Source organism: Nannospalax galili, unplaced genomic scaffold, assembly GCF_000622305.1.
Source record: "Nannospalax galili isolate Female #2095 unplaced genomic scaffold, S.galili_v1.0 scaffold973, whole genome shotgun sequence".
NCBI lineage: Eukaryota > Metazoa > Chordata > Mammalia > Rodentia > Spalacidae > Nannospalax > Nannospalax galili.
This window is the reverse complement of record NW_008334020.1, coordinates 140,024-166,025: the sequence shown is the minus strand read 5'-3', so window position 1 is coordinate 166,025 and position 26,002 is coordinate 140,024. Positions and strand designations below refer to the sequence as shown.

At 36.3% G+C, this 26,002-nt stretch overlaps 1 non-coding gene across 1 annotated transcript; it reads right to left on the bottom strand.

The window, feature by feature from the left end:
- Nucleotides 1–19,678: 19,678 nt before the first annotated feature.
- On the bottom strand, nucleotides 19,679–19,783 carry LOC115069594. The gene has a single exon (XR_003848846.1). It is a non-coding gene; the product is annotated as a U6 spliceosomal RNA (small nuclear RNA).
- Nucleotides 19,784–26,002: the final 6,219 nt, after the last annotated feature.

The window sequence follows — 26,002 nt, the reverse complement described above, 5'->3', positions numbered from 1 at the left end:
TCAAACGACCTTAAGAGTAAAAATAAATTGGTTTGTCTGGGCCAACTGTATGGTCTTAAACGCCCAAAAGGAATGTATAACGAAAGATTAAAGGGATCAATATAATTCTTTAGGAGACCATGTGTATAGCTAAAGGCTACATAACAGAAACAATGCCAGACAGGAGATACCTTACTTTGACTTGTTAGCCATGGTGGCCCAAGAGACTCCCAGACAATAACCCAGCATAGAACTGGGAAAATGAACAGCATACCCCAATCTTATCTAAAGGAATATTGGCAACTGATTGCTGCTAGATGAGGAAAAGCTGATCTTCCTAAAACAAGGAACTCTAGATAGGCTGACTAGATTCAGGGGATGGACAAGCACTGGGAAACAGCTGGGGGTGCTGACAACACAGTGAACAGTAACAGGGATTATAGAGTATATGGGCTCTAGTGTGTGGGGGGGACTATGGTAGGGTGTCTTTGGGATGTTGGGTATATAGATGCATAAAATGTTCTGTATGAAATACATACAAAAATCAACAAATTTTTAAAAAATGAGTTGTATTTGAAGAAGCATAAAATTTTGCTCCATGTTTAATTAGGAGAGGTGAAACTCATTACCATTGAAATCTACCCAATTATTTTATATCTATGTTCAGATGGCTCTCAGAAAGTAGACAATGGTGACTAGTAATAATCAGGTACGCAGAGATTAAAGATGCATGTACAAACACTGTTAGTAACATTAAAAATGAGTTTTTCTGTATGAAACAGTATATTTAAAAATGAAATGGAGATCTTTTTTAAAGGTTAAAACCTCATTCAATTTTATGTCTTATAGGGGTTATACTGAGTTCAATATTGTCTAACTGTATTAGTTCAACTGTGAACCTAAAAATTTACAGCCAATATTGAAAGAGATGCACCTTTGCTTTGCAAATTGCTATTAAATATGTTAATACTGTAATGAAATGCTTCTTGTAATCATGTGGTTATTAAATAAATAAATTTTAAAACATTAAATTTACTATGTAATGCCTAAGATTCACTCTTATTCATTTATTTGTTCACCTTCATTCTATTCATCCATCTAGAGATTTATTAATTTCTTGATTCGATTTTTGAACCCAAACTACTGGCAATGTCTTACAAGTAGCTAGGGTCAGTGTCAAGTGATTCCACGTTCTTAGGGCTCACACAGATTTTCAAAATGGCGTGATAATTTTATTCTGAGCTATGTCATGGTCCAAATTAATGAATGACTACATTGTCAAACTTGTCAACATGCCACATGAGAGTACTCAAAGGGTCTGATTATTATTTGGGGCTCCCTTCATGAGGTTCAAAAGGAGTTTGGTTAGTAAGGGGCTTAGTGAGGATGGATCTCTGTTTTGATTGATAGATTAGGTTATGTAATCATTTCTCTCCTGTGTGTGTCCCTTCCCATAATGCATCTGATTTAAAAAATATATGTGTTCCTAAGTATGCAGAAGAATAAGATGGTAAATATGGGACTCTCCCTAAAGGTTTACCAGACATAAATTTGTCTTATTGTTCATGAACCCAAAATAATCTCCAACCAGACTGGCCTTTCCATTCTTTCTACTGGATACACTAGGGAAATACTGGAACAGAAACAGTTTGATTGCTGCTAGAGGAGGAAAAACCACTTACACTGTTCAAAGAGATGTGTATTGGTAACATAACGTATATGGAAGTCCAATGTTGGTAGATACGTTGTTCAGAGAAAGAGAGGTGTGCACAGTATGTGGGACTCGGCTGCAAGTGCAATATTAGAATAGTCGGATGTGAATAACCTAAACTAAGTAGAGTCTTATATTACTACTCGTTTTTCTCATCTGCCTCAAATGGGTACTTTGAAAGTGACTGCGAAATGACTAAAATTCAACATGAAGTATCTGTCACCAAGACACTTTTGAATTATTGTACCATCATTTCTTACGTTGGATGCTTCAGCAAAAATCAGGCCAAAGCATGCTATACATTGAATGCTTGTCTCCCCAAACTTCATATGCTGAATCTTAATCTCCAGAAAGTTGCTCTCTGGAAGATGATTAGATCCTGGGGGTGGAATCTTTATTTAAAAAGGCCCTAGCATGTGCAAAGCTCTGAATGGATGTCTAACAATGAAAAAGAAGAAGAAAGAAGAGAGTTGGAAGGGGGAGGGGAAACAAAAGAGGATAGAAAAGAGAAGAGAGGTAATGTTGTGGGGGGAGAAGAAGAGAAGAAGGGAAGAGGCAACTGGAAAGGACTTCATTTGGGAGAAGGGAGAGAGGGAAGATGGGAGGGGAAGAGGGGAGGGAAGGTTGGGGAAAGGACAGAGGTAAAGCAAAGACAGGGGTTAATCCCAGAGGACTCCCTGGCCCTCTACCATGTGAAGAATGTGATAACAGCCATTTATGAACTCTCATCTGACTAAATTTGCTGGTACCTTGATCTTGTACTTCTGGCTTCTCAAATTTTAAGATAAAGACTTCTATTGCTTATAATCCACCCAGTATATGATATTCTATCACAGTAGCCTGAATGATATAAGACAAGAATTAGTTTCATCAAACAAGGTTTGACACAAGATTTAATATAATTAAACATTTCTTTAATGCTAGGTATCCCTGAGAAGGAAACAATACTCATTTTCCTCAAAACCTGTAATTAGTAAGCTAGTAATTTGAAAAATACTACTTGGGAAAATGAGTTGATAAACTGCCAGTAACAACATAGTTGCATGGATTTTGTTATGGCTTTTAACTTGGATGGTTTTACAAAGACCTTTCCTACTTATGGGTTTCAGTTCTGCTCAGCATAAAATGATGAGATCATAAACTAAACTTCAGTGAAAAAAGAGCAGGACTAGTACTTCTTTAAATAGACCTCATACATAGAAAACAGGCTTTCCCAGTGAGGGGTAGCTTTGATGATTGACAAAGTGCAGTTCCAGCAGAGGGGACACTGCCAATTCCTGACAGGCCTCTATATATATTGTGGTTTGCACCAGTAGTCAACTCTGAACTGAGTATAGCTACAATAAGAGAAGATTTATGAAGCAATTTTCTTAGAACAAATAAGATCAATGGTTAAAGAGAGACCCTTGGTATTCCCCCAAGGACTTGATTTTCATCCTGACTCTCCATGGTAAATTGAGCATGAAATAAAGATGGTTGCTTTAAGTTATAAAACATAAGATGACTCTGTTTAAAAATCAAAAAATGGTAATGTTTAAACACAAATTCTACTCTGACAGAAATCTCATTTGTTCCAAAATAGAACCATTAAAATGCTATTAATCTGATTTTTTTATCATTTTAAAATACTGAAACAAAAGCAAGTTTATCTCTTTCTACAGGAAAGGATTTGCCACTTTATATAAAATCAATATGAGGCTATTCATCTGAGCAAAATTCTTCCTTGATACTCTAATTTTTCACTGAAATTGTGTTGTAATAATCTTATCATAGCTTCCTAGACATAGCTATTTTCCAGACAATTAACCCACACAGATGGACATAAAAAATGTTTGTATTTAAGTTGAGATTTCCCAAAAGAAGATACAGCAAAATGTGTAAGACTGGATTGCACCATAGTGGATTAAGATAAATCACATATTATTAGGTATAAGCACACTATCATCAATCAACCTTAAGTAATGTATCTCCTACTTAAAGACATAAGTGAAAATTTCTTTATCATGCAGGAGGAAGAACACATTTCTACCTTTAGCAAAACATAATCAGAGGAAATAAAAAGTGTACTTATTAATTAGGAAAAAAAGACAAGGTTTTTAAGTCTATTCAGAATAAACTTGATCTTTATTTCAGGTTATATCAATACAAAAAAAAAACAAAGAAATAAATGTAGGAAGAAGACAGAAGGCACTGATTTCAAAAACCATCTGTAAACAATAATTTGTTTTGGCTTCTATTACAGCTATACATATAATAATCTCTTACATTAGTATTGTTCAACTTTGCTTTTCTAAACCAAAGATGGTTGCTTAAAAATGTAGACACATAGGTTTCAACTTGAATTTTGTTGCCCTAAACACCTCAAGAATATATGATTCTACAGATCAGTAGGGGAATGCTGTTTTAACATATAAATAATATACTGATTTGTATTAAGCGTTAATTTACTCATAATTTGTTTCTTTATATATAAACAGAGCACTTATATTTAAATGTGGCCATTTGAAGGAAATGGTAGTGGATAAATAGGGTATAAGGGGAAAACTATTAGGCAAATGACTTGACCATTATAAAATGCAGATTTGTTACAAACACAATGCATAGACTTCATCAGAACATAAATATAAGTAGTGATCTAGTACAAGGGGTCAGAGAATTTCTTATCCTAAATTATCTTGAACAGAGTATTAATATGCAATAATGAAGCAAAGGGAGGAAGAAACTGTTCTAGGACATGGAAAGCACGTGTTTAATGTCTGCAAGATACTAAAAACCACCAGGCATATACAAGGAAGGCAGTCAATGGGGAAGGGCAGCAGTGAGAACTGACAACTTTTTGCACAAGAGGAAAGTGATAAGGTTGATTTCAGATGCCATTGCTTCTATGTGGCCAATATTCTGTAAACAGTCATGTGCACTTTGTTGCTCACCCTTTTAGAGGTCGTTTATATTTTGATAAACCCATCACAAACCTCTCTGTCAGTGAAGCTAGTTATTTTGTTCTAAGGCACCTGCCCCATCTTCAGTGGTCTCATTCATCTCCACAGCATGTTGAAAAGGGTCTCTACTGCCCTGTACTCTCATTTCTGAACCCAGATCATCATGTGAGCTAATTTCACCAAAGGTACACCCTAGTTCTACTATGGAGTTAACAACTTGCTATGAGTTAAATGCTCCCATAAAAAAAAATCACATTGAAAAAAATTCTAGTCCTGATATTTGGAGTGGTAACTGTGGGAAGTAATTAAGGAATAAATGAAACCAAAAAGATAGGGTAGGGCCCTAACAATGGGATTGGGAACTTTTTGGGAGAGGTGAGATCAGAGGATGGACATTTGGCTCTTCTTACCACCTAATGTTCTATACATGTTGGGACTCTTCAGAGAATGACAGATGTTTGTTAGATGTGGCCCCTCAGCCTTGGGATTCCCAGCATCAAGGCCAATGGATAAGAAGCAAATGTCAAGTTACTCACAGATAAAGAATGATGCAACTTAACCTCTAATAAATCATGACATTTTCCTTTGAGTTTACTCAATTCAAAGTGAAGACTGTGTCTTCTTAGATTTTCAAATTGGTTAATGAGCTATTAAGTCCAAAGTGTTTGTTAAATCTCTTAATGTTGTTTATCAGCTGAATCTAAAGGTATCTCATCTGAACACAGTTTATCTGGTTTCTACTCAGCAATCACATGTGAAAATTAATAAAAATGCAATAACATTCCAGAGAGAAAGTGAATGTCTGAACAGTTATTTATTTAGATTAGGACCCAGTCCAACCTGATAACCATCCCTGTCATCTCACTATAAAATAGACCATCATGTGCTGTGTAATTCAAGATATATGCAGGGAGACTGATTCAAGTACCGTACAATACCCTTCTTATTATTTACTGAAAGTTTCAGTAATTGACTTTGGAATAATGTTAATTTAGCTTATAGGCTTTCATCATTGAAGAATGCTTTTAAATTTCCAAGCATGACTGCAAAACAAAGTTCATAGTTTTCCTTTTTCACTTTTATTTTTAATATTATGGATGAGTAAAAATACTTTAAAAAAAAAAAGAAGATTAAATTTCTGCCTACTCCCATAAGTTCAACAATTCAAACAGAAAAAACAGCACACAAGTGGTGGAGAGAATAAGCAGCTCTAGAAAAATTCAAGAGCCTTGACACCAAACAAGGATGGAGATCATGAATGAGTGAATGAAAGTGAGGAAAAGGTGTACACTTTTCTCTTTTGTTGTGAGTGACAGCATTTGAAATTTAATAGAACTAAAGTATTCTAAAGCGAACAGAAATGCAAAGAATGTGTCCTTCCACTCTCATCCTGTTTGCCACTAATAAAAGGTGAGAGATACTCTTTTTTCCATAATGTAGTATTTTTATTAATTCTTTGAGAATCCCATACAACTTATTTTGACTTCATTTACCCCTACTCCTCACATAACTCCTCCCAGTTCCACCCCCACCTCTCTCCCTACACCCAACTTGTCCTATTTTGATAACCCATTGAGTCTATTTATTCTGCCCGTATTCTCCTGGGTGTGGGAGTATGGTCCACCTACCAAGAATCACACCCTTAAAGAAAGCTGACTCTTCCTCACCCAGAAGCCACCAAATGCCCATCAATCCTCAGGAATGGGGGCTCGTAAATTCCTTCCCTCTCCATGCTAGAATATTCACTGGCTTGATTTTCTGCAAAAAGTCACATAGGTGACTATAGAGAATCACAGTTTGCCAAAGCAGAAATTTATGAGAGAAACCTTATGGAAAACTGATTACAGTTTAGCTTTTCAGATCAAATCGTGCAAACCTAAACCATAACTGACAAATGGCTGGCAGCTCCTGGTGAACACACCTGAGAGATAAACACTATAGGACAACCAGTCACAAGTGGATGTCCAAAGTGTATGTGTTCTCACAACAAATATTGGGGCAGGGAAGCTTGTGCTTCTGGAGAGAAGGGGAAGAGAAACCATTTCTCAAATGCACTTGAGCCTCTTTTAAAAAACATTTTTTAAAGAATTTCATGCAATGGGTTTTTAATATATTCACTCGTTCCTCATTTTCTAGACAAGTCAATAAGATTTAGCAGATATGCTGGATAACTTTAGTGTCAACTTGACACACCTGGGTTGAGGGAGCCTCAATTGGAGAATGGCCTCCATAGGACTGGCCTGTGGCCATGTCTGTGAGACATCTTCTTGAGTGATATGGGAGGGCCCAGCCCACTGTGGGTGGTGCCACCCCTGGGCAGGTAGGCCTGTGTTACTTAAGAAAGCAGGCTGAGCAGGGACCAGGGGAGTAAGCCAGTAAGCAGCATTCCTCCATGGCCTGTGCTCCAGCTCCTGCCTCCAGGTTCCCCTGAGTTCCTACCTTGGGCTCTTGGATGAACTGTGACCTGGGATATGTAAGCCAAATAAACCTGTTCGTCCCCAAGTTGGTATTGGTCAGAGTGTTTTGTCACAGCAATGGAGAGACAAAGTAGGACACACTGTAAAAACAGATTGTGTAAGCAGAGACACAAGTAAGAGAGAAGTGGTAGAGAGCTAGTAGATTAGACATGACAAAGGAAAGAATCCCTGAGCTTGACAATAGTTTTTACACGAATAAAGATTAACAAAATGGGAAAGCAACCAATCAAAAAAAAAGACTGATAATAAAAGCAGAATATCCAAGAAATGTGGGACAACTACAAGAAGGTGTAACACATACATAATGAGAACCACCTGGAAAAGAAAGGGGGAAAGGAAAAGAATTGCCTGAAATCAGACACCAAACTATGGAACCAGGAAACTTTGAGAGGAGCACATGGGGCCTATGGCATGAAAGATGTATCCATCCATATCATACTTGAAATTCAGGAAATCAAAGACAAACCAAAGCTCTTAAGAGAAGCCAGAGAAAAGTAACCTAAAACAGACCAAAGTGCTGATGTGGGTGATAAAACTCAAGTCAGAAGAGGCATAATCACATGGCCATTGAAGACTGAGCTCTTTCTGAAACCAAGCCCAACCTGGCCTACATAACGGGATCCTGTATTTTTTTAAAGTAGGGGTTGGGGTTGGAGAGATGGCTCAACGGTTAAGAACACTAGCTGCTCTTGCAGAGGACCTGTGTTCGATTTCCACCACCCACATGCCAGCTAACAACCATCCGTAACTCCAGTTACAGGGGAATCCAATACCCCCTTCTGACTCTGTGGGTATTGTATGACATGGGTGTACTTACACACATGCAGGCAATAAACTTAAATACACATAAAATACACATAAAAATACACATAAAATAAAAAAGATAAATAAAATATATTTAAGTAGGGGCTTGAGAGAGAACATTAAATCTTAAATATAAACATTTTCTGCCACCTTGATTTCAACATGGTGAGATACTGAGCAGAAAATGTAATAACCAATACTTGAATCTCTGCACTTAGAAACTCTAAGATAATACTTTCACGTTGTTCATCCCTATTTGTCTCAAGCATAAGCTAAAACAGTCAGAAGTGAGATACATCTACTGAGTCAGAGACTTAAGCATCACTGAAGTGTCTGAGATATTGTTTCATTAGTTCTATTCTTGGGAGTCACCATTGTGAATATCCCATTTGTTAGTTTTTCTTACATTCCGTGTTGACATAAATATCTAGGCTCCTGGGGCTGAGGAGATATTCAAAGAGTAAAACCACTTGATGCATAAGTCTAAGAACCTAAATTTGATCCTCAGAATCTACTTCAAAATCCAGATATGATGATATACAACTGTAATCCTAGCACTTTTACAATAAGATGAGAGTTCGAGACAGGAGGATCAGCCAGAAGTTGGAGGGCAGCTCAGCTTGCCTTAAGTATAGCCACACAGCGACAAGAGAAAGTGAGCACCGACTCCTGCAAGTTGCCCTCTGACTTCCACATGTGCACTGTGGCACATACATGTGCACACACATTAAAAATCTATGCTCTTGTTGTGTTCAGAGCTCTGGAATTACTCAATGGGGAATAACAACAGGGCTAGGCTGTGAGGCCTCCTAGTGTATGAACACGAATGGTTCCACCCTCACCCAACTACATTCATTCAGGTGGACATTACAAACTGGGACCTAGGACTAAAGGTCCTGAACCCACAAGCACATTTCACAAATGGTTACCATCTGTCTGTGTTCTCCATTTAGAGTCAGTGTGATCACCTTTTTGTCCCCTAGGCTGCTTGAGCACCCATCTCAATTTATACTGTTCAAAAACAATCTGCTTCTTACAGGATGAATGTGGTGGTGGTGATGGTAGGAGGTAACTGAATTACTGTAGTTGTAGGATTTACTTTTCTTTTTCTCTTTTTAAGAAATGATGTGCTTGTTTTTGTTAGCTCATTTTCTCACTCTCTCTAAAACATCCCTAATTGTTCTGTGTATTTCTTCCTTTGGAACCATATTCTTTTCTTTTTTATAATGCCTCAAAGACTCCATCTTGGAATATTTAAAAACTAGCAATATTGATATCACCTAAATTGCCCTTTATACTTCCTAATGTCCCCAGAAATTATAGACATTATATGTAACAAGGTAGATATTGGACAATAACCCTTGATTCCTTAATTCTGTCCCCTTCGCACGCACTGAATATGTTCCAGCACCTACTTGTTTGGAAGACAATTCTCCATACATCTCCTGTGTTTTTTATACCCAACTCATTCGAATCATCCTTCCAGAACTGTGTTCATTCACAGATTAGGAAATGGCAGAAGTTGAAACTTTCTCCAGAAAAAAACAAAAAGACCCTGAAACTTGGCTTCTTCCACTTTCTTCTTTTGAGATAACTTTCTCATAGGCATTCCATGAGACACGCCTCTCCCCTCCAGGGAGATATTCTTTCCCTATACGCTGTTTTCTCTCACTATCCCTTTGGGGCCTTGCTTGAATTTTGGAACACTAATTTATTTTTTCTTCTCTTCAGTTTGTAGTATCCTAATGATATTAAAAATCATTCTTTTTTAATTGTGTGGGAGACTGAGTTATTACGGCTATTAATAATTCTTTAGTAGTAATCTAATAATATGTACTTAAAATCATTTTATTTTCGGCGTGTTCAATTCCATTTTATTACAAATTCAGACAATACACGTTGGAATGATAGTGTATCTTTAAAAAATAAATATATTGGTCACTTTAGAATGGTTTCCACCTTAAAAAAAAAAAAGCATACAGAATGTAATTCTATCCCTATTGGTTGCAAAGTCTTGGAGCCTGCTGTTCATTTTCCCTCTTTCTATTCAAACTCTCATACTTGATAATGTGACTATCTGTGACAGGACATGTATGTCATGCCTTTCTTAATAATCTGCCTCTAAGGGTCTGCAACAAGTAGGCCCATTATTTCTGAAGATTTTATTTGTCATATGTTAGTCAGGCTGATACAAGCAAAATATTGTTCTTAATTAATGTCACAAGGTTTTCTTTTGTAAGAGAGAGAATGAGACCAATTATAAAACATCTGGAGCAAATAATAATGTAGAGAGAGCAAGTGTGGGGTGCATGCAAATATGCAGAGTCTGCTGAGGGCAGGAGCCCTGCTGTAGGTCAAAAAGGAATGTTTAATTCATGAAAAGTTTGCCATATTATCAGCCTGAGAAATAAATAGCATGCACCTGGATATCGGAGGAGTGTAGGAGTCAGTCCTGTCTCTTCAACTTGTGAGCCCAGGGATCAAATTCAGGTTCTCAGATCAGCATACAAGCCTTCCATCCACTGAGCCATCTCATCAGTATCCCACCCGCAATTTTTCTTTTCTTTTTTCTTTTTTTTTTTAGTACTGGGGATTGAACTAGTGTGTCATGCATGTGAAGCAAATACTCTTATTGCTGAACTACAGCCCCAGCCCTTGTCCCTTAAATAGCTCATGTTTTCAGAGATTCTATCATAAACAGTGTGGAAGCCACATCACCCAAAGGATAGCACCCATGTTAGTTGGATTTGCTGGGCCTGGCAGTCTTGGAAATTCAAGTAGAAATATATCTCTAGTGGGTATCCCTCCCTGAGGTTGTTGCTTGGGTTCTCTCAGTTTGGAAGAAAAGACTTGTAAATGGATGGAGATTGTTGTGCTGCCAATATCTAGATTTAACTGAGTAAGAGCTGAAGGATGAGGGTGAGGAAACATGCTGTGAAAATCAATGCATCTTGCAATGCTACTACTGGATTTGAGTCCCTTGAAAGAGAGAAGAGGAAAGAAATTACTAATAGTTTCTCCCCTCCGCCTCCTCTAATCCATGGTATGTATCTTGGACGTACATATATTTTGTAAAAGCAAAACAAAACCAAAACTACATGAGTACAATAAGCCAGACTCTCTTATTCTCTCATGTTTTCCCTCCTTCTGTTGCAATGAGAACCCCTGACTTACCCAAATGCTGTAATATTGTTTATATATATATGATATAGATACAGACATATGAAGTGCATATGCACAAGGAAACTTTTGGGTTGTGGAAATATTTGGGTCCTTAGTAAAATGATGGTTACAAAGGCATATATAATGTCAAAACATATCAAATTATGTACCTTAAATATGTGCACCCTGTATGTTTCATTATTCTTTAAACAAGTGGTAAAAATATCCAAACTTTAATAGAAAGTATAGACATTGTTCAATGTAATTTACTGACTGGTTAATAATATCTATGCAGAATTTTGTGTTTTGACAAAATGCAGCTTGTCTAAAAGATTAGGACAGGGCTATTAGTCAGAGAAATCAACCTGGCACATCAAATGAAAGGAAGGGAGGGAGCCAGGGGAAGGGAGGGGAGGGAAGCTGGCTCCCAGGGGCGGAAGGAGCACCTACAGGGCACAGGACTGAAAAGGAGAAAGGAGTTTCTTCAGCATGTAGCTCTCTGCTCACTTTTCTGGGGTTATAGGCATTGTATGTATGTCAGCTCAGCTCCTACCATGTCCTCTAGGCGAGGTTTGGGGATTAGATTCTGAAGGAAGTGTAATCATAAACAGAAAAGATGAATTTTTGCAAAATAGTTTATTGCTGGTGTGTTAAGAAATTTTGCTCTCAGCCATTCTTAAAATCCTTAACTAAGGAGAAAGAAATCTGTATTACAGACTTAAATACTTAGAATCGGAAGAATGAGTTGGCCTGGTGTTTACATCTCGTACAGATTGTTAGACAAGTGTGTGAATAGTAATTTCAACAACTATGTGATGTTAAAGGACACTCTATTGAACTTTTTTCTTTTTTCCTTTTTGTAAAAATTTACTTATTATTTTTATTTCATGTGTATGCATGCATTGTCTGCAGGTAGGTAATGTTGTGCAATGCCCACGGAGGTCAGAAGAGGCTGTCAGCCCCTGGAACTGAATAGTAATTTCAACAACTATGTGATGTTAAAGGACACTCTATTGAACTTTTTTCTTTTTTCCTTTTTGTAAAAATTTACTTATTATTTTTATTTCATGTGTATGCATGCATTGTCTGCAGGTAGGTAATGTTGTGCAATGCCCACGGAGGTCAGAAGAGGCTGTCAGATCCCCTGGAACTGGAATTATGAACAGTTGTTAGCTACCATGTGGGTGTTGAGATTCAAACCCGGGTCTTCTGCAAGAACAACTAGTGTTCTTAACTGCTGAGCCATCTCTCCACCTCCTAAACTCTTTTTCATCCAGACAGCCAGGTAGGAGTGTAGCCCAGTTGTTTGTTCTGAGGCAGGGTTAGGAAGCAGAGAAATCAGACAGGAATCAGGGCCCTGGCTGGACCCCTCTTAAGGCTACCTCTTGGCCCCAGTTATCCACTTCCTCCAGCTAGGCCTTACCACCTAAAGATCCTACCACCTCCCAAAGCAGTACCAGCATCTGAGGACCAAGTGTTCAAGTCCAGGAGCCTATGGAGGGCTTTTTGTGTTCAAACTTTTATCACATTTTCTCACCTACTGATTTCTTCTCTTTTCAAAAAATATTTTTGTCCTGATTTTTTCTTCTTCAAGTGTGAACGTGCTCTTGCATTTTGAGCTTATCACACAGTCTTTCTTCCAGAAATCAAGGTTGCTTGATATTGCTGTGCACTAGCTGCCTCCTTCTCTTACTTTGCCCACTTAAGGGCTTTTTTCTAAGGTCACCGATGCTGCACCTCTAGTCACCACCTTTAACATCTGTGTCTCTCTTCCTGTTCTCCCTGAGCTACTTGCAGCCTTGACAAGGGTTTCTTCAATAACTTCTGAAGACAGCTGTTTTCCTCTATTCTTACATTTCACCATCACATGCTTAAATGTAGGCATGCCCTTGAATTTGAAGTGTGTATTGTGAATTATGTAGTTAGTTTCATTTTACCTTTTTTTTTTTATTATTACATTCTACACATTACTAAGGGTCACATTACTGGACCAATCTTGATTTATTTTACCTTCTCTCCATTATCTACTTTGTGAAATGATTTGAAGCTTCTCCAATAAAGTATTTTGTTTCAAAATCACTCTATTTTTGTTTTCTATCTCAATAACTACATTTCTTATCTAGTTCGAGTTCTTAGCATGTGATCATGTTATTCTAACAGTACTTGTTGGAACACCCTGAAAACAGGTCCTCTTCAGTTAAAGTGATCTGAACACTCTCCTAAGTCCTACTTCTCTGACTTTATACTCATCCCTTCCGTTAAAAAACTTTGAATGATATCATTTGATTTGTGTATAGTCAAAACAAAATGCAATTTAGTAGGTAATTCAGGAACCACTTATTCTAATCTGCTTGTTTTATTGAGTGAAGAAATAGACTTAGAAAATACACCTGGCTTTCAGAGGACCACAAGTGATTCTGAAGCAAACTAGAATTTAGGTCTTATTGAATTAGTTGATTCCTTTCTAAAATTTTATCACTTTCTTAAAGTAGGGTGATTATAAAACCTCTGTACCAGTACATGGGCTCTGTTGAACACACCACACATGGTACTCAGCAGAGTCAATCTGGTGTGTTCGCTGGTTCTTAAATATACTCTGCAAGACTGTCTCTGTATCTTGCTCATGCTGTTCTTTTCACCTGGAATAATCTCTACTTTTGTTCTGCTTTTAGTTTCTTAACTCTTTAATTAATAAGATATCCTTGCATGTGTCTTATAATCTCATATGTTCATACCATGAATTATAATCCTGGAAAATATTCTTTGCTCTGAGTTATGCTAGTAATAATGTTTTTCCTTCTTTTATTTGGCACGCATGGTTTATGTTATTGTATTTAGTAAGAAAATTGATACTTTTCCTATGATTGCCTTTTGCTGCCTTCTTTTATTATATAGCAACTTCATAGTTTGAGGATTTTTAGTTCTAAGAACAGGCACTATACAAGACTCTAATTTGGAATACTGGGTTTGGAATTATTGGGTTCTCTTCCTTATTTTAAAAATGTATAGTCCTAGGATATGAACTCATCCCACTACAGATTTAGAAGCAGAGCCAAGCAAATCTGGGTTACCAAATCGTACTACCTCAGATTGGGTGTTAATTTATATCTTCTTATTTAACCCGAAGTGATGACAATGCTTTGATACTTGTTAGGGTTGTCTAAATGAAGCAATATGTCTATCTGTTATGTGCTTTACCAATCTTTACATCTGAGAGAAGCATAACCAAGTCGTATATATCTTCATATACCAACACCAAACACACAGTGTCACCCATCATAGAAAGTTATTAAAGTGCATTGGTATCAGGGTCTGGAGAGATGGCTCAGCAGTTAAAGGGCACTGGCAGCTCTTGCAGAGGACCAATGTTCAACTCTCAGAACACACATGGCAGCTAACAACCATTCATAACTCTAGATCCTGGAGAATCCATCGGATGCCCCCTTCTGACTTCGTGGGCATTTCACAACATGAGTACCCTTACATACATATAAACAGTACACACATATACATAAAATAGAAATAATAAAATATTAAAAATGCATCGATAGTACATTCTAATTTATGTAGGTTTATGCTCTGTGCCTTAATATTCCTGACATGTTTCCATATCCCATGGTATTTTATCCCTTGGTTTTAGACCAAGTTGCCCCCAGAACTCACTTGGATACAATTTAACTCAGATCAAATCAGTGTAAGTTCATGTGTGTGTGTGTGTTCAAAAGTGTTTTAATATACAAACTTCTAGCTATTTTTAGAAAATAAACATTGTAATAGATAGCAAGTTCAAATCCTGAAAGTCTTTGGGAATCTGTACTAGTATAAAAAGAAACTATATTTATTCAAAAAAAAAAAAACTTCATCAGTTTGGTATTAGAGAGGAGTTGGAGTACACTTTGTAGACATTTTTCCATGTAAATTTCTCTTTAATTCCCAACCCAGTCTGCCTACTCTGGGCCACCTACAGGAAGTGCTTATGGCTTCAGTGCATGGAGTCTGCTACCAGACACCATTTTATAGATTAAAACATAGTGTCCTAGACTGTATAATAGCTAATATTCTTCCTAAATAATCCAAGAAGTAAAATAGGTGATAGATGCTAATGTCTCTCTTCATGGGAGAGAAAGAACAGAAAACAGACGTCAGGATTCTCTTCCAAGTTTAGCAATCCTTTTGCTTTTTCTTTTGTTTATCCTCAGAAAGTGGTATTTCAAAAAAAGTTTTCAGAAAAAAATTAGATATTAGATCAAGATACTGGGGAATTTTCAGTAATTCAGGTACTGGTTTTTATCATCCATCTCTCTTATTGACATTGAAGCCTTAACTTTTCTGTACAACATCTCCCCCAAAGTTAAATGTATGCTAGAGTAGACAGTGTTCTCCAGAGAAACAGAGCAAGAGCTGTATCTATATACAGATATTTATTTTAAGGAAGTGGTTCATGTGATTATGGGGGCTGGCAAGTCTACAATCCTCACTGCAGGGTGGTAGGCTGAAAACTCTGAGAACTGATACAGTTGCAAGTCCAATGGCTGAAAACTTGTTTAGATTTTACATGTTGCACTTTGGAGGCAGAAGTCCTTCCTATTTGTGGGACCTTGGTCTCTGCTTTTAAGACCTCAACTGATTGGAAAAGGCCCATCCACATCATGAATCATAATCATTGCTAATAGATCTACTGATGTAATATAAATCACACAAAAATATCTCACAAAAATATTCAAACAGATATTTGATTAAACAAGTAGGCACCACCAAAGTAACAGATCAATTAACCATAGCACAATGGACTGTCTAAGGGCAGGATGACAGCTCAGTGGCAGAGCACTATCTAGAACAGACTACATACCAGCTTGCAATTCTAGTCTATCCGAAAAAGGGACCGTATCCTTCTAGCGTGGCAACTGATTCAGGAGTACAGAGTTCAGAAGTACAGAGCTCAACATAGAAGTACTAATTCAGAAGTACAGAGCTCAACACAAGACACTGTGCAATTCACATATATGAACTACCCAGCACGGACAAATATATTCTAGAATCTAGAATAACAAATGATCTGGGACACAGGATAGGAGTGAGCACTAATGCTACCTGACTGCTAATAAGTATAGAATTTCCTTCAAGGGAAAATAAGATGGAATCAAATGTCTCTGGTGTTGGTTACACATGAATAGACTTTAAAATTCAGAATTTTATGCTTTAAAAAGATGGGCAAATGTTGTGTGAATATATACATAAAATTATCAAAGTAAAATTAAGCAAGCTAATCACAAAGTATCCAAATAAACTCTTAATAAACATTTTCCTTAAGACATTTTCATTTCAAAAATGTAATTTTTCTGAAATAACTCCATTTTCACTTCTAAATGCTCAATATTGTGACTTCTCTATCTTTCTGTGTGTCATATAATTTAAGAAACAGATTTGCATGTTTATTGAGAATACTAATAACACAAATGAATTTCATATATAATCTGTCACACTCTGACCTAGTGAACCCCGAGAGAATTCTAACTCTATTTACTTTGTCCTAGAAGTCCACAGACTAAGGAAATTTCACAGACTACCAGACTGATTTTATAATTAATGTGGCAAAAGTCATACATTTTTTACTTTAATTTGCATGAGTGACTCAGAGCCTGTAACCTTGAATCCCCTTCACTGGAAAATTTTTACCCTTCTAATTTGCAAGTGGGAAATATAATAATTTGAATGTCTGAAATCATCTACAGGAGATGGGGTGTCCATATGTCTTCTACCAAGTGATACATCTATTCAATGAGGAAAAGACGACACCAGGGGCACACATTTTTAAATGGAGGTATTATTCCATGGAAAACTTGCCTCTAAGAAGGAAATGGCAGTGACTGTTTTATTCAATGCCATATATGACCTGTTTTTATTTCACCAAATGTTTTGCTCCCACAGTAAAATGAAGGTAAGTGACAGGAAAACGGGACTACTTTTTTCAAAGTGAATTATTTGTCAAATACATGGCAGAGCTGCTGAACATGAAATTTACAAACTATTACTTGTTTTTCATATCCTACTGCAGGTACTGCTAAAGTTAATTCAGCATCAGTCAAGGTAAATGGTAGATTTTATTCCTTGTTTATTTTTAAATAGCATATATTATTTTCAGAGGAAATTCAGTGCAGTTTTTCTATCAATAGATCCTATCAAACTATTAAAAGTGACAAGGAAGTACAGATCTTGATTACAATAATCTGATCAGAACTAAACATGTTAATTCTGTCCAGGTTCTGAAATACATGTTTAAAGACCATAGTGTAATGAAATTGTAAAGATAAGCCTAACAGAGAAAGAATATCTGAAAACGTGTTTCTGAAATGGGAGATAAGAATATCCTTGGAAATACATGACATTTAAGAACAACAGGAAGTATTCTTTGTCCCCAGACGTGACTAGCAATGTAAACTGTCAATTTTCACTCCCTTTCACGTAGCTAAAAGGATTTGTAAGTATATTTTTTATATTACTATTTACTTCCTAAAGTTCTCATGTCTAAATATCATTATTTTAAAATGCTTTCTAAACATATTTAATGACTAACTTACTGCATGCTTAAAATATGTTTATGGTTTCTGGTTTGTTTTTTAATGTCTTATGCCAGTTTCCCCATTAAAATTTCCAGGCTTTAGAGAGGGAAATATTATTTTACATAATTTACAAATAAAGAGATTAAGATGTACAAAGCTTGAGTGATGAACCTAAGACATATGGTTTATAATTAAAATGATCGGGAATATTATTTTTAATCATGTTTGAAATGTTTTTACATTTTTCATTCTCCTTTCCTCTTCAAATAAAAATATCACTTTACCACTTTATAAAATCAGAGGATATGATGATTAATCTTGTCAACTTGACAAGAATTAGAATCACCATGGGAACACACCTATGGGTGAGCCTATAAGAGTGTTTTTAAAGTGTTTTAGCTAAGGAGAGAAGACCCAACCATAACGTGGGTAGCACCATCCCCAGGGTTGGGGTCCATGATGACATAAAAGGAGAAAGTGAGCTGAACACCAGCATTCATCTCTCTCTAGTTACTGACTATAGATGCAATGTAATCAGCCACCAGACACAACTACCCACGTTTTCCCAAACATAATGGACTGGATCCCCTCAAACTGTGAACAAAAATGAGCAGCTCCTCCTTAAAGTGCTTCTTGTCAGGTATTTAGTCACAGCAGTAAGAAAAGTAACTAATATGGAATGAAAATATATACATATCTGAAAATGTTAATATGATATATAGTTTATAGTACAAAGAGTAAGGAGTCATACATTCTTAAATTCCGGTGCTATCAACTGTTAAGTTTGTCATCTCTTCTTCATCTTTCTTCTTCTAATATGCACAACTTAGAATTTTACAATTTTTAATTTACTTTTTAAAATATTTATTCATTTATTTTATGCACACGAGTGTTTGGTCTACATATCTATGTGTACAATGTACATGTAGTGTGTACAGAGGTCAGAAGATCCTCTGCAGCTGGGAGCTACTCTGTGGGTGCTGGAAAACAAATCCGAGTCCTCTATAAGAGGACCAAGTGTCTTAGATGTTGAGTCATCTCTCCAGCTCCTTAATTTTAATTTTGAAGTTGAAACATCACATTTATTAATAGTTGAAATTATGACAGGCAGTTCCACAAAACAGGAAATATAATAGAGTATAGAAGTTCAGCACAGGAGTTAATAGATTTCGTCCTCACCCTTTCTTTGGCACTATCTGTTCCAACCTCACAATCTCTCCATACCCTCTTAGGCTTCAGAAATTTCGCCTTCCTCCATCCCCTCACCCGTATACCAGAGAACAAAGATACACTTGGCATACATCAGGTCAAACTTGTGGTCTCAGAAAGCCCAAATCTCAACGTCTGTATTGTGATTTAGCGTCCATATAGCTCATTGTGTCTTGGCCAGGTCTCTACAAAGCACAACAGGAAGGGGCTGGTAATGAATGCCAACTTTGAAGCAAATGGGACACCAGTCTCCCGCTAGAAGTTGCACTTGGTCTTGATAATGTAAATGACAACACTGACATTTTTGGGAACCACATCATCATGGTAAAACATGAAGCAAGCCATGTATTTACCATCGTGCCAACCACATATCCCATATGGCTAAATGGCTCAGAGCAAATACTGGTTATCTGTACAACAGAAAGCTGCTCATTGTAGGCATTCTCAACACAGATGTCGATGCCAGGGGTATATGTGTCCAGAGGGAAGTAGATCTGGATTGATCTAAAATTCAGTCAGATCAACATTTAGGGCTCCATCAAATCTGAAGAAACTAGTGATGGAAGACACAGTCTGCATAATGGGATGGTAAAGGAAATGTAGATTGCACGGTCAATACTGTGGTTGCCACAACAGATGTCATGGGCAGCCTCATACCATGATAACACAATCACAGTGCTCTAGGGTATAAAGAAAGTGTTGTAGAACTCAACTACAGGAAAACTCCAGCTTACACTTCGTACCATAATCAAGAGAGACATTCCATCAACAGGGAGATGATCCCAACATTAGTTCACCCACCACAGCTGAGAAAAATCAATATTGCTTATAAGTCTTAAAAATATGGATGGTTTCATATTTTTGTGTCATTCTTGCCAAAGGTTCATGCTAATCTTCTCCATATAGTTCTACTTTTTAGTATACATGCCATCAAAATGACATCCTCTTGGAATTAAAAAAAATTATCATGTATCTGACTTATTTGCTTATGGTCTATTGCTTTTTGTGGTTTTTAAATTTCTATTTTTTTTGTTTTTAAATAACATGTTTAAATTTGTTCTTTGAAAAGTTTCATATATGAATACGATGTATTTTGATCACTAGCAGCCCCTTTTCCCCTGTCAAATGCCCCTCAACCCTCCCTTAACATGCTTCCCTCCAAACTTCATGTCCTTTTTTTTGTTTAAAAAAACAAAGCTAAATACATTTATATTAACATGTTATCTCAGGGTTCCAAAACAAAATAACATAAACAATGGATTTTCTTTTTCTCATGGTGCTAGTGTCTTGAAAACTTAAGATTAAGATGACAACAATGTAAGCTTCATCCTGAAGTGTTTTTCCTGGCTTACAAGTGATTGTTACTGCTGATACAGTTGCACTGGAACGAGAAGAGAGGATAGTTCTCTGCCTTCTTTTCTGATAAGGGCTGTGCTGGATAGCTTCATTTGTCAACTTGAAATACCTGTGAAGAAGGAACCTCAACTAAGATACTGTCTCTGTAGGACTGGACTGTGGCTATGTCCATGAGGTGTTTTCTTAACTGGTTAATGAGGGATGGACCAGCCCACTGTGAGTGGCACCATCCCTGGGCAGGTGACCTTAAGCTGTTTAAGAAAGCAAGCTGAGCATAGGACAGGGGAGCATGGTTTAAGGAGGTATTAAGATCATTTGATCAAATCCTTGTCCTCTCTTTATTTCCATATATGGCCGTGGTCAATTTCATCATCAATAAAATGGAAAAAAATAGCAGTGTCTACCTCATGTCAAATTTAAATAATACTTGGAAGTGAGTAATTGCTCATTGAGCATGATGTATATAATCATAAAAACTACAAAGTTTTTGTAAGCACAAATATAATAAACATAGCCTTTTATAATTTTTTGAGCATTTTTTAAATTAATTTTTTTTATGTATATACGTGTTTGCCTGCACATAATTGTACCATGCTTTGCAATGTCCGTGGGGGCCAGAAGAGGGCCTCTTGGAACTAGAGTTGTCCACTGTGTTGCAAACCAAACCGAGGTCCTTTGTAGGAGCAGCCAGTGCTTTAATCGATGAGTCATCTCTTCATCCTTGCATTTTATAACTTTTATTAAACACAGCGGTGACATTCTGAAAGATATTTTCACCTTTTAATTGTAAGAAAATGGGTTGACTTTTCTCTGTAGCTACTGCCCAATTAGTTATAATTCAAAATTAATCAGTTTGTTTTGAAATATGCAAAACAACTTGTTCGAAGTGTCTGAAGACCTATGCCAAAACACTAATTAGAAGCCGCTCCATTCGCCAGCTCAGGCTGCCATGACAAAATACCACGGGTGGGTTGCTTGAGCAACAGAAATTTATTTTATTTCATTTCTGAAAGCTGAAACATCCAAACCAAATCCTGCAATGGTCGTTTTCTAGTAAAAGTTCTCTTCCTAACTTTCACATGGCTCCCTTTTGATGATTCCATTCATGGCAGAAAGAAAGAAGTTGTATAAAACCACTGTCTTGTCATAAGGGCCTCGTCCTTGTGACCTTGCTTAAGCTTCATTACTTCTAAAAAGCTCTGTATCTAGATGCAAATGTACTCACTGCAGGCTATAATTTCAACATACCAATTTCATGGTGACACAATTTAGTCCACAACAAGTGTTAAGTCCAATTAGAAAGAACTATCAGGGCATTTTGAAAGCCTTGCCCTTGCTTTCCAAGTACTCAAGCAAGAAAAACTTTAGGAATAATACAGAAGCCTGCTTCCTCCTTAATGAGGATAGTTACATCCTTCTATTACCATGAGAAAACATCCACTTACACAGCACAAGGTGTTTGTTTGCAAACTTTAAGAAGAAGCATTTCAGCAGGGTGCTGTCTGTGGTGCTTGGGTGCTTGCCATTAGAAATCTACTTAAAACTTTTTAAAAAGATTTTTTCATCCATAATAATAATTTCAAGATGTAAAATCTGGTTGCAAATGCTATGCCTAAAAGTGTTTAAAGTATATTTCTTCATAGAAATATAATGCTAATCCCTTACTGTGTAACATTATTTAAGTTTTAGTTGAGGTTTTTATGTTTAAATAAAATATAATTGCAGTTAGATGGGAATTGCATGCAAAACATGGGAATGAATTGTTTGAACCTGTAGAAATCATGTTAAATTTCATAATGCTTTGCTGAACATCAGTGCTCACAGATAACTGCATGTGCAGTAATCCTTGTCTAGCCAATTTGCAAAGTTGGATCACCTAATAGAGCATCTTGTAATAATGCAGCCATTTCATATGTAAGGAACAATCTATTAAGTCATGGAATCCAATATAAAATCTATAGCATGTACTGTGTATGAAGATGTGTGTGAATATTTAAGACATTCATTAATTCTGTGGCTAATTCTAAGCAGAAATCTCTGTATAAGAAATTTATGCTAGTACTTTTGTCCACATAAAATAGACTATGTTAATACCTAATATGAACAACCAATGATATACAGAATACAGATAAAATTACAGAAATATTACATTCATGTTATTTATAACATCTGAGAAAAAAATGGCTAATATCCCAAGTAGTAAAGATGTTTCACATAGTAAAAGAAGAGCTGTTAGTACTGTCAGAACGTATTCCAGGCCAGATGAACACAATATCAAACTGAAGCACCAATCACAGAGGAAACACCTCCTTAGTGACTGGGAAACCATGCTACTTTCATTCCTCCATCTCATTTTCTTTGGTGTGGTAAAAATAAAAATAAAATAAAAAACTAACTAACTGATTTTGTGTCTCAGTTTTATATATCCTGAGAGTTAAAAACATATCTTATGGGGCTGAGGATGTAGCTCAGCAGTAAATCAGCTTCCTAGCATGTGCAAGGCCCTGGGACTGACCATGCATGTGTATACAGATGTACGTATACATATAGTAAAGAACTCTCGTATTTCTTCAGGACTGCTGTTTGTAGTGTCCCCATGCTTCCTTTATGAATTCTGGTTTTGACCATGCTGGATTTACTGTATTCAAGACTTCTTTTCTCAAGCATTTGAAAAACATGTTATAAAACAATAGTTACTCTTAAATAGCTTATTTATACAATGAACCACGTTATATGATTTTGTGGAGTTTTATAGTCCATAGCTTATTTTAACTTCGTGCCTCCATAATGACTGGCCATAAGACTAACAAAACAAAATAATTTTTTCACAGCTTACAATGATTAAAAATAAATTCTTTAGGGAGAGGGGAATATGACTCACTTGATAGTATGCTTGCCTAACATGTATGAGGGTCCAAGTTCATGCTCAGAACCACATAAATTCACCATGGCAATGTAGTCCTGCAATCTTGGTACTGGGAAGGTAGAGGAAGAAGGATCAGAAATTAAAGCTCATCTTTGGCTTTATAGAAAAATCCCTGGCCAGCCTGGGATACCTGAGACACCTACACACACACACACGCACACACACACACACACATATATGTACGTATAAACACACACATATATATGTATATACATACATATATATATATATATATATACATATAAACTCAGTGCCTGGTAGAGTGCTTGCCTATCATATTCAAGGCCAGGATTCAATATCCAGCACTGAAAAAAAGGAAAAATAAAGTCCATCCCTTTCTGCCTTTCTGGAACATAATATTTGTCTCTATAAGTAGGAAATAAGCAAAATTGACAGTACTTATGTTAAAAGCACTTTCAGTGACTTAAAAGTAATTTACCATGCTATAGCTATCTAATACAATTTTATATTTACATATTAAAATCAGATAAAACTATATATTCTTCATTTTGTACCTGCAGGCAGAACCTTGAGTCAGCCCTATGGCATGGCAGATAATGGACACATAGGATTATGTGACTCAGAAACTCTTCAGGGATTGAGGCTTGTGCTTCCTAATTCTAGTCTCCTGGGCCATCATTCAAACACATTATTCAAGTAGCTAATGAGACAAGAAGAGTGTGAACCATAATTGACTTATATTCTCTTGGGGAGTCAGCTCTGAGAGTAGATCTATATAAATTCCCCAAGTGTAGACAGAAAGTATTGTAATTAATTTACCAGTCAAGCTGAAAACGTTATGAGTGATAGAATTACTCTATTCTTCCTTTGTCAGCTCCCACATTCCAACCTGTATGGGAGAAAAAATCTACTTCCACGTATTCTAAAATATCAATGAAAGCTGGGAGATGAAATATACTATACTTGTAATTTCTGTACACATCTATGCTTGTTTCTCTATTCTTCAAAAAATATGGTGCAAAGAAAATAAAAGTATCAATATAATATTGTAATTTTAAATGCTATGCGAATTTAGTTATAATAAATATTGTGATATCATTTGTATTAACATGAACCATATTGTTCCCATTTGTTTATATTTCATGTTCTGAACCCTAATTAATTTACTTACAGATTTACAAAAATAATAATTTTTTTAAAAAAATTAATTATTATTTTTATTTTATGTGTATGTGTATTCTGTCTACAAGTATGTAAGTGCACCCATGTCATACAAAGCCCACGGAGGCCAGAAGATGGTGTCAGAGCCCTTGGAATTGGAGCAGGATGCTGGTAATCAAACCTGGGTCATCTGGAAGAACAGAAAATGTCTCCAGCCCCTAATTGTTAAATTTTAGTCAAACATGGATGAAACTATTTCTCCCCATCCCATCAAAATAATCAGGAAGGGTTTATTTAAGGATATAAAGTCATAATCACAAGGAGAAAAAGGAGATAAGCTCAAACGAGGGTTGGAGATATAATTCAATGGTATAGCCCTTGCCTATCAGGTGTGAAGCCCTATGGTTCAGTCCTCAGTACTGGGGAAAAAATTAAGTATTAATTTTTTTTTAGCAAACAGACCTAAAGAATTCTTGTAAGAACTACTGTCAGGTGGACATTGCCTGCACAGCTTTCACAGGTGGGAAATAATGGATTATTTCCCAATAAATGGGAGGGTCCCAGAAATTCTGATATCAAAATGTTGGAATTAGGTAGTACCCAACTAAAAGCATTTTTCATTATGAGGCCTTGGAAGTCAGCTAACACTAGTCATGTATGTGGAGCTGTGAATCCCCTCAAGTGCAAGCAAGAATGCTTTCAATATGGAAACAGACATCACACAAAACAAGCAGAACTAAAGGACGCGGAAAGAACAGAATGCAATCAACTTAAAATAAGTATCTTAAGGAAGAAAATAAGTAGTGCATGCATGTAAAAATACGTAGGACAGAATGAACAGCAAAAGAAAGAAACTTTGTAAATTCATATTGTAACAGATTTTTTTTCTATTCAGGTACATTCACTGTACATGGTTTATAAAATATTTTCATACAAGTACATAATGTACTTTAAGCACACCCTCCCACCTCCCTCCCTTCTCCCTGCTCCTCCATGCCTTGTTCCCTTTGTCTCTCTAAGATTTGTTCCTATTTAAATGTCATATATGCATACATGTTTTCATATTTCTATATAAAATCTAGGTTTTACAAATGAAAGAAAACATATATTTGTCATCCTGAAACTGATTTATTTTATGATATCCTCCACTGCATAAATTGTCCTGTAAACAATATAGCTTTGTTCTGCTTTATGGCCAAAAAATCATGTCTGTGTATGTTTATATGCATGTATGTGTATAAAACTATCTCTATGATAATTTGATGTTGAGTCTTCCAAATAAATACCCAGGCTTGGTACAGCTGGCTCATATGATATTTTCACATTTTGAAGAGTTCTGAGGAGGATCTGCACTGATTTTCTTTAACTGGACTACAATTTGTACCACATCATTCATTTCATTAGTTGGATTGATTTTTGTTTAGTTTTTTAACTATTGGCTATTCTAAATACTAATCCTCTGTCAGGTGTGTAGAGAGAAAATTCTTTCATTCTGTAGACTACTCTGCATCTTTCTCTGTACAAAACTCTTTTAATTTCATGAAATTCCATTTTTCTTTTTGTTAGCAGTATCTCCTGAGCAGTTGGAGTCATTTCCAGAAAGTCCTTCCCTATGCCTATATTTTGAGTTGTTTTCCAAACTCATTCCTCTAACAGTTTCAGCGTTTCAGGTCTCACATTAATGTGTTTGATCCATTTGTAGTTGATTTTTATACAAGGTCAGAAATAGGGATCTAGTTTCTTCTTCATTCAGTAAG